Genomic DNA, 16,417 nt, shown 5'->3' on the forward strand with positions numbered 1-16,417 from the left:
CTGTCAACATTTGTAACACCTGGTTCACATCTTCCTCTCCACTCTACTCCAAGTCCTGCTATCAGTGACTTAAGAGAAACAACCCAGTCAGCCCCAAAAACTGACTTCTGCGGTTATATTAAGCAGATGATTTGGGGCAAAATGCATACAGTGAATTAGTCTCCTATACCTCCTGCTCCTTAATTCCATCTTCTCTTCACCAGCCTGTAGTATTTTAAGGAATGCACTGGAGAAGGAAGATGGCTTGTGCAAGAATAGAATGTGGGGAACACTGAAAGGAATGGGGTCTTCTAGAAGCTTTCAGGGAAATAATTTGTCCCCAAATATTTACTGTTCCTTTTATAATTTAAAGATTATTTAATTAATACATTTTAGTGTGACATGTTGAACAATTATAAGCAAAGAGAACAAAAGTCAAAATGATCCAGAATTTCACCCTCTAGAGAAATCTCTATTAAAATTTTACTGACTATTTCTTCCCAGACTTCTCCTTCTAAGCACCTAAATTTTCCTTTTCTATAAAATGCCAACTTAAGGAAGTTTGGGGGAGAGTGGATACAGGTACATGTATGGCTGAGTCCCTTCACTGTTCACCTGAAACTATCACAACATTGTTAATCAGCTATATTCCAATACAAAATTAAAAATTAAAAAAATAGAAATAGAGAAATGAGTGTTGATGGGGAAAACAACAACAACAAAAATTTAACCAGTGCTCAATAAATTTGTTTATATTAAACTCCTGGGGAAAAAAATAAGATGCCAACTTAGTAAATATGCTATTTTATAGCTTGTATTTTACATTTGAAATAACATGAGTAGCTTTCCATATTAATATGTTCTACATCATAACTTTTAATTTTATACCATAATTTATTTAACTAATTCACAACTGTTGGTCATTTAGTTTATCTACAAATTTTTGTTATCATAGGCAGAATAGAATGAGTACTTTTGTAGCTAGATCTTTGTGCACATTTGTAATTTCCTTCGGGTAAATTTCTATACATAAGATTTCTGGGTTAAAGAATCTATAATGTTATATATTAATATCTAAGTATGTTTTAGATAGAATATCTAAGATTTGTGAATAACTACCTCTTTTTAAATGTTAGACTATTATTTGGCAGAATTCCCTTTCTAAGTTACATCACCAAATAACTAAGCTTCTATCAGTATTAGCATAAATGATTTGTTTATTCATTCTTAAAGTTGCTAGCCTTTCTCACACTTAGTCAATAAATATTTATTTAGAAACTGCTATGTGCAGGACACTGTACCAGATGCTAGGGATAGGAAGTAAGACACCTGAAATAATATTCCCAGTGTGATTCAATATATTTTTCTTGTCTCTATGAAGCTACAGAGAAAGGTAAATCTATTTTTTTAAATTCTCAATTGGAGAATAATTGCTTTATAATGTTGTGTTGTTTCTGCCATATAACAATGTGAATCAGCTATAAGTAGAGAAAGGTGAATCTAAACCAGCCCACACTGATCAATAAAAATCTCTTATTGTCAGGAGATGCCATCTGGAAGTCATCTTTAAGGAAATCATCAGGTAGCCCAAATATCGCAAGTGGTCCAAAAAAGAAAGAACACCCCAGGGTAAAGAAAAAAAAAAAATGTTCCAAAGGACAGAAGCATAAAAGAACAGGTCATTTTGTGTGACTGTAACATACACAATTGGAGCCTTGCCTGAAACCTAACATCACTAAAAGTATTTGCTAGTAGTGAGGGAATTCTGTGCAGAGGCTATATTACTGGACTGCTACCATCGTTAATTAATTGTTGTTCTTTGTTGATTTCCATTAACCTTCTGAAGTCCTATTAATTCTGAATAAACTCAGTCAGGTCAATTTTTCTGTTTGAGCCCAGGAGCTAATGTTTGAAAGAAAGTTCCTCTGCACTATTTCCATGTTTTGGATAAACTCTGTACAAGGGAACAAATGGCTGAAGTCCAGACCCCACAGCCCCAGTGGAATATACTTTTCAACCCCAAGAGACACCCTATTTGACCAACATACTAGACCTATTTTTCAGATTTTATAGTCTTCTGCAATAAGTAGGAGGAAAAAAATTCTGTTTCAGTTCTGCATATAATCAAAACAATAAATCCACATGGGATAATTTTTTCTCACTAAACATTGTTTAAAATGCATTATTATACCAAAGAACACAATTTTTTTCATTACTCCAACTACAGCTGAAAAAATAAAAATTTTCCATTTATATACAGCTTTAGAGTATTCAAAGCACTTTTACATATTACTTATTTGAACCTCAAAACAACCTTGAAAAGTCTTGAGACTCATAACAACCTTGAAATATTACCCATATTGTAGCACATATTTTTTCAGAGAAGGAAACCAAAGTTGAAAATAAGTAGCTTACCCAAAGTGACACAATTATTATGACTAAACCACACTGCTCAGAAGTCTGAAAAGTCTCATTTAAGACTGGACTAATAGTCCTTCTCTGGGGCTCCCATTGCCCCATTGCCTTTCCCTTCCAAAGCACTCATTTTACCAGTGTTGCTCAAGCTTTAATGTGCATGTGGATTATGACTCCATTGACTTTGGGGTAGGGCCTGAAATTCTGCATTTCTAATGAGCTCCAGAGTAATGCTGGTGCTGCTGGTCTAAGGCATTCCAATGGATCATGACAGCCTGGTTTGGGTTTTTTTTTAATTCTCCTGCACCCCACTGGAAGCTCTATAAGGCCACGAATTATGCATTATTAATCAAAAGCATTCCTAGCATTTAAATCAAGATATGACAGGGTATAAAATCTCCATAAATATGAAATGAATGAAAAATTAAGTAAATAAATGAAATCCATGTTTCTAGCCTAGAGCTGCCTCCAGTATATTATGCTGTCTCTCACAAACAGTGGCCAGGACTACCTTTCCCTTTTAACAACTACATTAGTTAAGGAAAACTCCAGCTTCCTTAAGAAAACCCATTATCTCAGTGGCTAAACACATTGAAGAGCGTTTTTTCTTGCTCATGTAAGTATATATGAGTGTTCCCTCTTGGGGTAGGTGAGGAAAGGTAGGGAGTACTCTGCTCCACTCAGTCATTCAGAATCCAAGCTGACAGAGCTGCAGTACGAGGCTGTCAAGGTCACCTCAAGAGTCAGCTTCTACCTAGCATGTGAAGCCTGAAAATAACTCATCTGTTCTGCCTCTATTCCAAGAGAACCTGGGAAATGCAGCCTTCAACTGGGTAGTCACACTCTCGCAACGATACACCAGAGAAGAGGGCAGAAGCCACAGGTGGACACAGTGCCCTTTACTCCTGTACAAGCCCCCATGACAACCCACTGTGTGTTAATGGTGCTCCCTATTTTCCCAGATTGTATGGGCAAATTCCTGATTTTCCCTTTTCCCGGATTTCCTTTACCCAAGCAAGCTCCATCTGTTCAATTCCTCCCCACCCTTCAGTGCATGTCTCAAAAGATATTTTTATGCAGCTTTTCCAGGTCTCACAAACAATATGTCATCTCCCTTTCTTGAATCTCTCTAATGCTTTGTACTTTTCGAATACTCTCCAACACATTCTACCATGCAGTTCAATTATGGTGTACTTATAAATTCCCCAGGTTTATACCTGAATCATCTTGGTAGTCCTCTCAAGCATCTAGTACAAAACTTTACATACAGCAGCAATTCAGTAAATAGTGGCATTTGTAAGTTGAACTGAAAACACATATAATAAATATAAAGAACTCATCTGGTAATAACCTTGCTCTCTGTTTTTCGACAGAAGAGACAGCTGTAACTCCAAAAGTGAAAGTAGAAGAACTGCCAGTGCTCAGAAGCTACAAATATAGCTAGAGCCAGGGCATAAAATGAAATACTTCTGGTTCATATAGTTCCACTGAGCCACACTGCATTTTATACACTTCTTCTTTAATGGTTCAGATGTACAGTTCTTAATATCACATGGAGACTCATAACCTTCAGAATACAGCATGAATCAGCTGGCTGCACTGCAAAGAGAATATAAAATGCCATCAAGAATGTCCTAACTGGAACAGTAAACTTTTAAAGTACAAACAACTCATCTGTTAGCAGGCTGGCATTTGACTGTCTGGAAAGTAAATACATTAGAAAGATATCTTTAAAGAGATTCTATTACCTGTGGAAGTCAGCAATTTTCAATCATGAGTCTGTAGCAGATCTAGGTAAGAGATGCTGTGGCCCAACCTTTCTGCAATGAATACAGCGTGTTTGCTCAGTATACGTGCTCACTCAGTCGTGTCCAACTCTTTGCCACCCCATGGACTGTAGTCCACCAGGCTCCTCTGTCCATGGGATTTTCCAGGCAAGACTACTGAAGTGGGTTGCCATTTCCCCCTCCAAGGGATCTTGCTGACCCAGTGATCAAACCCGGGTCTCCTGTATTGCAGGCAGATTCTTTACTGTCTGAGCCACCTAGGAAGCCAGATATAGCATAAACAATCCCTTAGTCCTAACATGAAGAGTTTCTAATCACCAGACCTTGAATCTGCAACAACTTCCTTAGTCTGAGCCCAATTTGTCCTCACTTACCCAGTTTATGGGGCATGGATTCTTGGAAATACAATGTACAGAAGGATATCGTTAAAAATGTAAATCCGAACACAAATGCATCCTTCATTGTCTTACCAAATCGGTTTTTCAAAACTTTGCCTGAGCAGTCTGGTTTGCTTAAAAGTGCTCCAGGGAACCCAACGTCCAGTCCAGGGACCTAGTGAAGAGCCCACCCAGAGAAAGAGTTCCTGCCTTGGCTTGAACAAGGCTGTTGCTTTTCCCCTGAACCCTGGAATTAGCAGCTCTCTGCAGCTGACCCTTTTGAGGGTGTAGGCAAGGGAATGTAGTTTAGAGTATCTTCCCAGGAAAAGGGATCCTCTTTATTCCTTACTCTTCCCTGTTGGTTCTCAAGCTATCCCGGGCAGGGCAAGATCGGAGAAAGAGGCAGGTGACTCCAAATTGGTAGGTGGTGGGTTTAATACGTAAGGGAACTTACATATGAGGCTCAGCTTGGGCTTTTTCTGCAATCCGTCTGACTGGTAAAACCTTTATGTAGATGGCTTAGCAGAGTTCAGTCACTTGTAGCAGCCAGATGGTCTCCAGGACACCTTATTCTCCCAAGGCTGCATCCATGAAAATGGCTTCTACTGTGGAAACGGTGGGCAGGACGTACAGTCCCAGGACAGGAGACGAGATGCCTCTGATTACCCAGGTCTGGCTCTCAGATCACATGACAATCACTTCTTGTCAATGACCTCCTCCAACACTATCCCTGGTGATCCGACCCCCAGGCTATGGGACTCTAATAAATCAATATTCAGATCCTGATGCTCTTGGTAGAAAAAAAAAAAACACTCTTATTTATTTTGGGAAGTATTACCTTGATCTGTGTTTTCTCTTGCATGTGCCTCTATTGCTGCTATGGCATCTGCCTCCAGGGCAGCCAGACTGCCATCAAAAGAGCTGCCTCCAGGCTACCGAAACCCCCTGCTGATAACTCAGGGCACATTGTGGAGACAGGATGCTATATGGAGTTGTACGAGCCAGTCACAAGTGTGGACGGTTGGAGAGGTCATTGAGAGGTCATGACCGCTCATTGACCCCAGCAGAGGCTCCTCTCTCCCTCCCTTGACCTTGGAATTATGTGCTGTCCACAGAGCCACCAGGACTTCCCTGGTGGCTCAGACGGTAAAGTGTCTGCCTACAATGCGGGAGACCTGGGTTCAATCCCTGGGTCAGGAAAATCCTCTGGAGAAGGAAACGGCAAACCACTCCAGTACTCTTGCCTGGAAAAGCCAATGGACAGAGGAGTCTGGTAGGCTACAGTCCATGGGGTGGCAAAGAGTCGGACACGACTGAGCAACTTCACTAACCTAACCTAACCACAGAGCCCACAATACTGTGCTATTTCATGGAGAAGCCTTGAGAGAGTAACATGCTTTTGACAGCATATGAACAGTATAAGAGACTGAGCCCAGTTAAGGCTTCAGTGTAAATTTTTAAGATTCTGACTGGGTGGGGGTGCAGAGATCTTCTGGTCCTCCTGTAGCCACCTAAGACAAGCCCGGAATGAAGTTTCCTTGCTTCCTAAACCTGCCACCACTAATCAGGAGTGAACTGCCTCCTTCTCCAGGGCCTCCCTGCCCTCTGTTCAGAGACCAATTTCAGATTTCACCCAGAGAACTTCTGAGGTTGTGAATCGACATTTCCACTACCTCACACTCAAGTGAAAAACATGGCCATACTGAAGAATAAAGGAGGGAAAAAAAAAAAAAGCTAAGCTTTAGCAAATTTCCTCTTTGGTAAAGATTTAAAAAACAGGATCAGACAGCAAGCTTCACAGCTTAAACATTGAAAAATGTTTAGCACAGTCCTTCCACCAGCCCCAATATGTATAAAGGAGTATCAATAATGTTCTAATTTTTCGAGTTGATTAATCTTTATCTCTTAACAGGGAAATATAAAATATGAAAATTTTCTTGATGGATTTTGGACAACACAATTTTATGGTTGTCCTAGGGTAGACCTTCCTATTAAAAAGTCTCCTATAGGAGATTGGGACTTAAGAAAATAGTTAACACTCGTTCTATGGCTATCGTCTCAAAATAAAGCATTTCTAGTAGTTTTGACAGGTAATCCAGCAAACTGAATTTCTCAATTAAATGTAAATTATCAATTAAAGGGGCATCGAAAGATGTGATCATGTTGGATATTTCAGAGAATGCAAAGATGAGCTAAGCCGTGATCCTTTCTTCAAGGGATAAATTGTGTTTGGGAGTTTTTGTTATGGGGATTTTGAGTGAGGATGGCTGCAGGAAAGGTTTTTAAAAGTCAAAAATAATTGTAGGACGTGGAAAAAATATAAGTTTCAAAGGAAATAGCACATGAGGGTTCAGAGGAAGGAGCAAAGGTAACTGGCTGGAGGGAGTAAGAAAATATGCTATAACTGGGGTTTGAGAAGACTTAAGACTTGGAGATGGCTAGTGTTTTGTCCAAAGGAAAAAGGTGGAGAACATTTATGTAAAAAACCAACATTAATAATAGTCATCATCCTCATGACTGGCATTTGCTGAGAGCCCACTCCAGTATTCCTGCCTTGAGAATCCCATGGACAGAGGAGCCTGGTAGGCTACAGTCCATGGGGTCACAAAGAGTCGGTCACGACTGACTCGACTTAACACTCACTCATGCACTCTTGTATTAGGAACTGTGCTAAGCCTTTACAGACAATAACTCCTGTAATCTACACAACCACACTGCCAAGTAGGATCTATTATTATCACTATTTTACAAAAGAAGAAACTGAAACTCCAGTTAATTGCCCAAGACCACATGGCTAAAAGTAGCACACTCTGAAACTGAGAACGGGTCAGGTAACTGAAAATCTAGTTTGAATAGAGCATTCAGTGAACATCAATAAACAAAACGAATTAAGTGTAGAAATGCAGGTCAGAATTTCCCAAGGCCCCAGATGTTGGATTAAAGAATATTTGCTTAGTTGACAGGCAAATGAGTAGCCACTGAAAGGTTTTGAACAGCCTTTGACATTACCCAAGCTGATTCTGTTGTGCAGACGTAATGGAGTGGAGGGAACCAGAGGGACAGCAAGACCAAGAGGTCACTGCCAATTTTTCAGATAAGAAGCAAAGTTAGAGTGAAGGTCTTGATAATGAAGTAAGAGATACTATAAACATAAAAAAAAAAGTCAACAGAACTAGCCAAACAAAGGATTAATTTCCAGATATCTTAGAGAAAATCAGAGTCAACAGTGACACCCAGATTTGGGATCAGAGGCTGAAATGATGGTTTCAGAAATAGAAATAGGTAAGAAAGAATTGTTGAAGGGACAATAATGCCCATGAAGTTCTCCACCTTCACCCCCTCCTCCTCATCACTACCACCATGGTCTGCAGGTGATGGCTCTTAGCCTAAGTCAGGCAGCACTCTAAGCAGTTTACACTGATATTAACTAATTTAGAAATAAAAGCAAGTCATAAGGTACATACTGATAATACCCCTCATTTGATAAATAAGAAAATGGAGACACAGAAGGATAAAAGTCCTATCATTAATAAATAAGCAGTGGAGCCTGAATTTAAAGTAAGGCATGCTGGCTCCAAAGTCTATCTTGAAATTTTTAAAACTGTATGAAGGGGACTTCCCTGGTGGTCCAGTGGTTGAGACTTCGCCTTCCAATGCAAGGGATGTGGGTTCGATCCCTGGATAGGGAGCCAAGATCCCACATACCTTGTGGCCAAAAAACCAAAACAGAAGCGGTATTGTAACAAATTCAATAAAGAATTTAAAAATGACCCACATCAAAAAAAAAAAAAAAAAACAGAGTGAAGGGTGGGCATCAAAATGTTATTTTTATTGGGTGAACTCTTTTATTGGTGTTTTTCAGTAGTGTATAGGGGAAATTAGGATGAATAAACAATCTCATACTTGCAGGCAGAACCTCTGTACTTACGTTGCAAGATCTCAGTACTGAAGCCTTTCCTCTTTTTGCCACGGCACCTTCACAAGAGGCAAGGGTTTTGTCTGCTCACACCTTGCAGTGCTCCATTAACGTTCCAGAGGCAGCCAGCCGGTGTCTTGTCTCCTCTGTGTAACCCTCATTCTGCCTCTTATAAGTAATAGGGATTTTCTCTCCTTTACAGAAAGACAGTCTTCCATACTTTCATCCTTCTTCTCTGATACAGCTGGATCACATATGACTCTGCCTGGGGTTTCTCTTCAAACAGGGCAATTTGAGAATATATACATGTTTCACCTGTGGTGGAGAGCTCAGTTCTGGGCTTCAGTGTTGCAAGCTCTTGCTTCCTACAGAGGAATTGTTTTAATTTTGCTCAACTAGAGTCTCCTCCAATGTATTGCCAGTTTTCTTGTCTGGGAAATCCCGTGGACAGAGGTGTAGCCTTGCCGGCTACTATCCATGGGGTCACAAAAGAGTCAGACATAGCAACTAAACAACAAGAACTAAAACCAGTGTATTGGGGTGATATATTTGTTCAGTTTCCTTGTTTCTTCTTTCCTGGTACCAAAACAATGAAATTCAACTGTGTGTGGCCATGAGAAGGGGCTGAAGAAAAAGTTAAGGCAGTACTCAAGGAGAGAAGGCAGGGCCAAGGGAGAGTGGTGAGTGAGAAGCCGGGAGGGGCTACCTGACCTCTGATGGTGAGAGTGGCCAAACAAGGCAGCAGCTAGGCTGGGTCTTGTCTTCTGTCTCCAGGGAATGTAAAATGAGCTAGCACAATTGGGAGGACTCAGAAAACACCACACATTGCTCTGACTTGTCGAGTCATTGGATGGGACGCCAACCCATAAGCTACATGTAGCTCAACAAAAATTAACCAGTGCTTTAGGAGTTCCCCCACTCAATTTACTATGATAAATATTTTTAAACATAAAAATTGAAAGACTGGTACATTGATCATAAGTATTCCTACTGCCTAAATTCAACAATTGTTAATATTTTTGTCAACATATTACCATATTTGCTTTATCAACATGCACATTTACATACATCAAGCCTATATTTATATATATGTATATATTTGTTTTAGGGTTTCCCTGGTGGCTCAGACAGTAAAGAATCTGCCTGCAATGTGGGAGACTCAGGTTCGGTCCCTGGATTGGGAAGATCTCCTGGAGAAGGAAATGGCAACCCTCTGCAGTATTCTTTCCAGAGAATTCCATCAACAGAGGACCCTGGCTGGCTACAAAGAGTCAGACACAAGTGAGCGAGTAACACTTTCACTATATTTATTTTACTAAGCCATTTGAAAATACACTGCCAACATCATGGCACTTTATTCATAATTGCTGCAGTTTATACCTAATAGAAACTAAACTGTTCTCCTTAAAGACCATAATACCATTATGCCTCAAAAAACTGAGTGTTTTAATGTGACCTAATAGCTAGATGATAATTAAATTTTCTATATTGTCCCAAAAACATACCGTCAGGATCTAATTTAAGTTCAGCTTTGCATTTGGATGTTACCTCATCTCATTTTGTTAAGTTTTCTCTTTATTATAGTTGAACATGTGCATAGAAAAGGCAACAAATCATGTGTCAAACTCAGTTTTCATAAAGTGAACACATATGTGTAGCTACCATCCAGATCAAAAGATGAAATATTACCACCACCTCAGAATCCTTCCTTGTGCTTCCTCTCCATCAGTAAGCCTCCCCAAAGGTAATCACTTCTTTGACATCAGTTACATTCTTGAACTTTACATAAAGGCACTTTTATAGTTCACATCTTATTTTGTCTGGTTTCTTCCAATCAAATGATGCTTGTGAAATTCATCAATATTGTTGCATGTAACAGTAATTCCTCTATTCTTACTGTATATTATTCATTTTACTAATATTCTATAATTTAGTTGCCCTTTGTTGACTGGATATCCTCTTTTTTCAAATGCATGTTCTGTCTATGCACATTTTTAAATCAGGTTACACACTATTTTCTCACTAACTTGAATGTTGCTTTTATACTGAGGATATGAGTTCTTTGTTAAATATATGTATTGTAAATATACTCTTTCACGGTGGTTTGCCTATTCATTCCCCTAGCTGTGTGCATTTCTGTTATTTTAGTGAATTCCAATCTTTCCCTGTATGACTAGTGCTTTTTGTGTCTTTTTTAAGAACTCTCTGCCAACTCCATGAATACATTCTCCTTTATTATCTTCTGTGAGCTTTATTATCTTATCTTCATTTAGACAGAAAATCCATCTGAATTTGATTTTTTTTGCATGACATAAAGCATCATTTTTACTTTTTTCCACGTGGGTATGCAATTAAACTATTTTATTTAATAAAATAACTATTCTTTTCTCTCGTCACTGCTATGTCAACATTATCATATATCACATAACCATATATTGGTAGGTCTATTTCTGGAATTTTGACTATTTAACCTATTTATCTTCCAGACAATACAACATTGTCTTAGTCACTATAACTTCCTAGTAAATATTAAAATCTGGTAGTGTGACTTGCCTACCTTTGTTCTTCAGTATTGTCTTGACTGTTCTTAGAGCTCTGCATTTCCATAAGTAATTAAAAGTCAACTTATTCATTTTTAGAAAAACATCTCACTACAATTTTGATTAGGTTTTCACTGAACCTCTAGATCAATTGTGGAGATTTGTCATCTTTACAATAATGACTCTCCTAATCTACAATATGGAATGACTTTTCATTTATGTATTTAAGTCTGCTTTCATTTCTTCTCAACATTTTTATATAAACTCCTTGTACATCTTTTTAAATTGAGTTTTAATTAATATACTATATTATATTATTTTCATATATACAATATTGATTTGATATTTTTGTACATTATAAAATGATCAATACAGTAAGACCAGTTATCATCATCACCATACAAAGCTGTTACAATATCACTGACTTTATTTCTTATGTGAACATTACATCCCCATGACTTATTTATCTTTTAGCTAGAAGTTTGTACCTCTTAATCCCGTTACATATTTCATCTGTTCCCTACCTCCTCCACCCTCAGGCAACCACTAGTTCTATGTATGACTCTCTTTCTGTTTTGTTTGTCTTACTTGTTTATTTGCTTTGTTTTTGGATTCCAAACATAAGTAAAATCATATGGTATTTTTCCCTCTATCTGTCATATTTCAGTTAGCATAATACCTTCCTAATCCATCCATAGTGATAGAAATGGCAAGATTTCATTCTTTTTAGGGCTGAGTCATAGTTCATTCTATATATATACCACATCTTATTTATCCATTTATGGGTGGACATTTAGATTCCTTCCATTTCTTGGCTAATGTAAGTAGTGCTGCAATGAACCTATAAGTACATATACCTTTTTGAATTGGTATTTTTGTTTTCTTCAAATAAATTACTGAATAATATGGTACAAGTGGAACTGCTAGATCTTATGGCACTTACGTTTTTAGTTTTCTGAGGAAACTCTATACTGTTTTTCATAGTGGTTGCTTCAATTTACATTCCAATGAATAATGCACAATGGTTCCCTTTCCTCAACATCTTTATTAATACTTGTGGATTCTTGTCTTTTTGATGATAGCCATTCTGACAGGAATGGAATGACATTCCGGAATACAAAAGTAGGAAGTCAAGAGATACCTGGAGTAACAGGCAAATTTGGCCTTGGAGTACAAAATAAAGCAGGGCAAAGGCTAACAGAGTTTTGCCAAGAGAACTCACTGGTCATAGCAAACACCCTCTTCCAACAACACAAGAGAAGACTTTACACATGAACATCACCAGATAGTCAATACTAAAATCAGATTGATTATATTCTTTATAGCCAAAGATGGAGAAGCTCTATACAGTCAGCAAAAACAAGACCAGGAGCTGACTGTGGCTCAGATCATGAACTCTTCATTGCCAAATTCAGACTTAAATTGAACAAAGTAAGGAAAACTACTTGGCCATTCAGGTATGACCTAAATCAAATCCCTAACCATTATACAGTGGAAGAGACAAATAGATTCAAGGGATTAGATCTGATAGACAGAGTGCCTCAAGAACTATGGATGAAGGTTCGTGACATTGTACAGGAGGCAGTGATTAAAACCCTCCCCAAGAAAAAGAAATTCAAAAAGGGAAAATGTAGTCTGAGGAGGCCTTACAAATGGCTGAGAAAAGAAGAGAAGCTAAAGGCAAAGGAGAAAAGGAATGATACACCCATTTGAATGAAGAGTTCCAGAGAATAGCAAGGAGAGATAAGAAAGCCTTCCACAGTGATCAGTGCAAAGAAATAGAAGAAAACAATAAAATGGGAAATACTAGAGATGTCTTCAAAAAACTTAGAGATACCAAGGGAATATTTCATTCAAAGATGGGCACAATAAAGGACAGAAATGATATGGACATAACAGAAGCAGAAGATATTAAGAAGAGGGCAAGAATACACAGAACTATACAAAAAAGATCTTCATGACCGAGATAACCATGATGGTGTGATCACTCACCTAGAGCCAGACATCCTGGAATGTGTAGTCAAGTGGGCCTTAGGAAGCATCACTACGAACAAAGCTAATGGAGGTGATGGAATTCCAGTTGAGCTGTTATAAATCCTAAAAGATGATGCTGTGAAAGTGCTGCCCTCAATATGCCAGCAAATCTGGAAAACTCATCAATGGCCACAGGACTGGAAAAGGTCAGTTTTCGTTCCAATCCCAAAGAAGGGCAATGCCAAAGAATGTTCAAATAACCACACAAATGCACTCATCTCACATGCTAGCAAATTAATGCTCAAAATTCTCCAAGCCAGGCTTCAACTGTACATGAGCCGTGAAATTTCAGATGTTCAAACTGGATTTAGAAAAGGCAGAGAAAGTAGAGATCAAATTGCCAACATCTGTTGGATCACAGAAAAAGCAAGAGAGTTCCAGAAAAACATCTACTTCTGCTTTATTGACTATGCCAAATCCCTTTGACTGTGTAGACAGCAACAAACTGTGGAAAATTCTTCAAGAGATGAGATACCAGACCACCTTACCTGCCTCCTGAGAAATCTATATGCAGGTCAAGAAGCAACAGTTAGAACTGAACATGGAACAACAGACTGGTTCCAAATTGAGAAAAGAGTATGTCAAGGCTGTATATTGTCACTCTGCTTATTTAACTTATATTTAGAGTACATTAAGTGAAATGCTGGGCTGGATGAAGCACAAGCTGGAATCAAGATTGCCAGGAGAAATATCAATAACCTCAGATAGGCAGATGACACCACCCTCATGGCAGAAAGTGAAGAGGAACTGAAGAGCCTCTTGATAAAACTGAAAGAGGAGAGTGAAAAAGCTGGCTTAAAACTCAATATTCAAAAAACTAAGGTCATGGCACCCAGTCCTATCACTCCACGGCAAATAGATGGAGGAACAATGGAAATAGTGACAGACTTCATTTTCTTGGGCTCCAAAATCATTGCAGATGGTGACTGCAGCCATGAAATTAAAAGACATGTGCTTCTTGAAAGAAAAGCTATAACAAACCTAGACAGCATGTTAAAAAGCAGACATTACTTGCCAACAAAGTCCATCTAGTCAAAGCTATGGTTTTTCAGTAGCCATGTATGGACGTGAGAGTTGGATCACAGAGAAAGCTGAGCACCGAAGAATTGGTGCTTTTGAACTGTGGTATTAGACAAGATTCTTGAGAGTCCCTTGAACTGCAAGGAGATCCAACCAGTCAATCCTGAAGAAAATCAGTCCTGAATATTCATTATAAGGACTGATGCTGAAGCTGAAACTCCAATACTTTGGCCACGTGATGTGAAGAGTTGACTCATTAGAAAAGACCCCGATGCTGGGAAAGATTGAAGGTAGGAGGAGAAGGGGACGACGGAGGATGAGATGGTTGGATGGCATCACTGACTCAATGGACATGAGTTTGAGCAAGTTCTGGGAGCTGGTAATGGACAGGGAAACCTGGAGTGCTGCAGTCCATGGGGTCGCAAAGAGTCAGACACGACTGAGCGACTGAACTGAACTGAACTGATTCTGACAGATGTGTGTTATCTCACTGTGATTTTGGACTTGCGTTTCCCTGATGATTAGCTATATTGAGCATCTGTGCTTGTTAGCCATCTGTATGTCCTTTTTTGAAAATTATCTGTTCAGGTCCTCTACTCACTTTTAATCAAGGTCTTTGTTTTGTTAACATTGAGTTGGTCACATTCTTTATATATTTCAGAAGTCAACTCCTTATATGTCATTTGCAACTATCTTCTCCCCTTCAGTAGGCTGCCTTTTCACCATCTTGATGGTTTCCTTAGTTGTGCAAAAACTTTTTCATTTAATGTAGTCTCATTTGCTTATTTTCGCTTTTGTGTCCTTGCCTGAGGAGAAAAATTCAAAAAAATATTTCTAAGACCAATGTCAAAGAGATTACAGCCTATGTTTTCCTCTGGAAGATTTATGGTTTTAGGACTTACATTTAAGTCTTTAATTCATTTCAAGTTTATTTTTGCATATGGTGTAAGAAAGTGGTATACTTTGTTTCTTTTGGAGGTAGCTGCCGAGTTTTCTTAACACCATCTATTGAAGAGATTGTCTTGTCCCCATTTGTATATTCTTGATTCCTTTGTCATAAATTAGTTGACCATAGAAGTGTGGGTTTATTTCTGGACCCTATTCTGCTCTATTGACGTATGTCTGTTTGTTGTGCCAATACCATACTATTTTGATTACTGTAACTTTGTACTATCAAGTCTGGGAATGTGATGCTCCAGATTTGTTCATGTTTCTCAAACTTGCTTTGGCTACTTAGAGTTTTTATGGTTCCATACAAATTTTAGGATTTGTCCCAGTCCTATGAAAAATGCCATTAGAATTTTGAAATGGATTGCATTGAACCCATAAATTGCTTTGAGTAATAGAAACATTTTAATGATATTGATTCTTCTAATCCATGAGTATGGTTCTATTCTGTTCTGTTCTTTTCAGTCACTCAGTCGTGTCCAACTCTTTGTGACCTGATGAATCACAGCACGCCAGGCCTCCTTGTCCATCACCACCTCCCAGAGTCCACCCAAACCCATGTCCATTGAGTCAGTGATGACATCCAACCATCTCATCCTCTGTCATCCCCTTCTTCTCCTTCCCTCAGTCTTTCCAAGCATCGGGGTCTTTTCAAATGAGTCAGCTCTTCGCATCAAGTGGCCAAAGTATTGGAGCTTCAGCTTCAACATCAGATCTTTCAATGAACACCCAGGACTGATCTCCTTTAGGATGGACTGGTTGGATCTTCTTACAGTCCAAGGGACTCTCAGGAGTCTTCTCCAACACCACAGTTCAAAAGCATCAATTCTTCTGCGCTCAGGTTTCTTTGGAATCCAACTCTCACATCCATACATAACCACTGGAAAAACCATAGCCTTGACTAGACGGATATTTGTTGGCAAAGTAATGTCTCTGCTTTTAAATCTGCTGTCTAGGTTGGTCATAACTTTCCTTCCAAGGAGGAAGCATCTTTTAATTTCATGGCTGCAATCACCATCAGCAGTGATTTTGGAGCCCAGAAAAATAAAGTCAGCCACTGTTTCCACTGTTTCCCCATCTATTTCCCATGAAGTGATGGGACGGGATGCCATGATCTTAGTTTTCTGAATGTTGAGCTTCAAGCCAACTTTTTCACTCTCCTCTTTCACTTTCATCAGGAGACTCTTTAGTTCTTCTTCACTTTCTGCCATTAGTGTGGTGTCATCTGCATATCTGAGGTTATTGATATTTCTCCTGGCAATCTTGATTCTAGCTTGTGCTTCCTCCAGCCCAGCATTTCTCATGATGTACTCTGCATATAAGTTAAATAAATAGGGTCACAATATACAACCTTGACGTACTCCTTTTCCTATTTGGAACCAGTCTGTTGTTCCATGTCCA

At 38.8% G+C, this 16,417-nt stretch overlaps 1 long non-coding RNA gene across 1 annotated transcript in view; it reads left to right on the plus strand.

Annotated features, from left to right (window-relative positions):
* Positions 1-16,417, plus strand: part of LOC145522061 (uncharacterized) — a 55,084-nt gene that overhangs the window by 17,567 nt on the left and 21,100 nt on the right. Inside the window, exon 2 of the long non-coding RNA XR_014065882.1 lies at positions 9,583-9,755. This is a non-coding gene — a long non-coding RNA (uncharacterized LOC145522061). The remainder of the gene's footprint in view (positions 1-9,582; positions 9,756-16,417) is intronic.

This window comes from Giraffa tippelskirchi, chromosome 9 (assembly GCF_054371585.1).
Source record: "Giraffa tippelskirchi isolate mGirTip1 chromosome 9, T2T-mGirTip1v1.2.pri, whole genome shotgun sequence".
Lineage (NCBI taxonomy): Eukaryota > Metazoa > Chordata > Mammalia > Artiodactyla > Giraffidae > Giraffa > Giraffa tippelskirchi.